Genomic DNA, 1,747 nt, shown 5'->3' with positions numbered 1-1,747 from the left:
CCTACCGCTCTGGGATCAAGAGACACTCAGAGAAGAGGAGAGAGAGAGAAGAAAAGAGGGAGAAAGGAGAAGAAAAGAAAAGAAAATAAGTACTAGTTAAAAAAAAAGAAAAAAGAGAAAGGTACATATCCATATATCAGATTGAAATGTTTACGAAATTGTATCCAGATTTTGATGGAATTAAGTACTACTAGGTTAGAAAACATTTGAGCATTTGTGCATGTTGGCAATGAAGCAGTTAAATGGAAATTGGGGAAATTGATGGATGTGAAGCGAGCTCCATTGTTGCCCATATAGGCCCCTCTCTCATCTGTGAGTGCTGCCACCCAATATGCCAATTTGGAGATATTTGCTGCCCAGTAATAATAGAGAAAGTTAGGAACACCCAACCCAACCCTCCTTCAGATTTAGGTCTTTGCAGATAGATCTTCAATTGAGGGGTTGATTTGTTCCAGATAATAGTTTAAACGTATTTTTGTGCGTTCCAACATTGTATCAAAGTTTGCCATTGTGAGAGTTTTAACCTCTTTGACTTCCACCCGTACTGGTACCGGACAGCAAATGACATCACTTCATAAATCATTCTCTCTAGACTGTCTGACATAATTATAGTTTTTTTTCTCCAAACGTATTCAAGAGTAAACATCCTAACCATCCTAACCATCACAACAGCAGTCATAGTGTATATTTTCAGCAATACGTTTGTTTACCAATAGGTTAAAGTGTTATTAGTGAGATTTACATTTTTGAAATGTGTTTTATTTTTCGCGGAGATCCGCCATTTTGAATTAGCGGCCGTCGGTGAATGATGACAATTGTAGTCATTACGAGAAGAGGACATCCAGAGCTCTCAATGAGCGTTGGAATTTCGAAAGACTACATGCTTCTAAGCTCCTTACCGGAAGATGGTACCCCTCTCCTTCTATTGGGCGACTTCAACCTGCCTGACTCATCTCAGTCAGTCATAGTAGTCTCCCTCCTACAATCATTTGACCTGACTCCCACTGCCATGCCTCCCACCCACAAAGCAGGCAACTCCTTGGATCTCATATTTTCACGTAACTCCAGCATCATTAACACCACGGTAACTCCCCTACATGTATCTGACCATTCCTTCATATCCTTCTCACTAACTCTCATGCTTAACCGAAAGGTCTTCACCCCAACTCAAACCGTCTCACTCAGACGCAACCTGCCCTCCCTATCCCCCTCCACCCTCTCCTCTGACATACTATCCACTCTACCTTTGAGTGACACCTTCTCTGCTCTCTCCACAGAGATGGCAACCTCCACCCTCCTCTCAGCCCTTGCAACCTCCTTCGACAAGCTCTGTCCCCTCGTTGAGAAACCTGCCCGCCGTTCCCCACCCAGTCCATGGCTGACAGATCCAGTGAGAGAACAAAGACAGGTCCTGAGAGCAGCTGAAAGGAAGTATAGAAAGTCACGCCTCACTGCTGACATCGACACATATCACAACCTCTTGTTAACATTCTCCAAAACCATTACTAATGCCAAAGCTTCTTTCTTTCACCATAGGATCGAGGCCTCTGCCAAGAATCTTCGCAAACTGCATGCTACCATGTCCTCCCTCCTCACTCTCCCCCCACTCCCCCCTCCCTCATCTTTCTCTGCCGAAGACTTTGCGATCTTCTTTGAGGAAAAAGTGGAGAACATCCGCAGCTCCTTCTCCCAACCCCCACCCATTCCAAATGCTGAATCGAGAACCTCATCCTTCACTCTGTCATCT

The sequence above is a fragment of the Notolepis coatsorum genome, assembly GCF_963971535.1.
Source record: "Notolepis coatsorum genome assembly, chromosome: 11".
Lineage (NCBI taxonomy): Eukaryota > Metazoa > Chordata > Actinopteri > Aulopiformes > Paralepididae > Notolepis > Notolepis coatsorum.
This window is presented reverse-complemented; position numbering follows the sequence as displayed.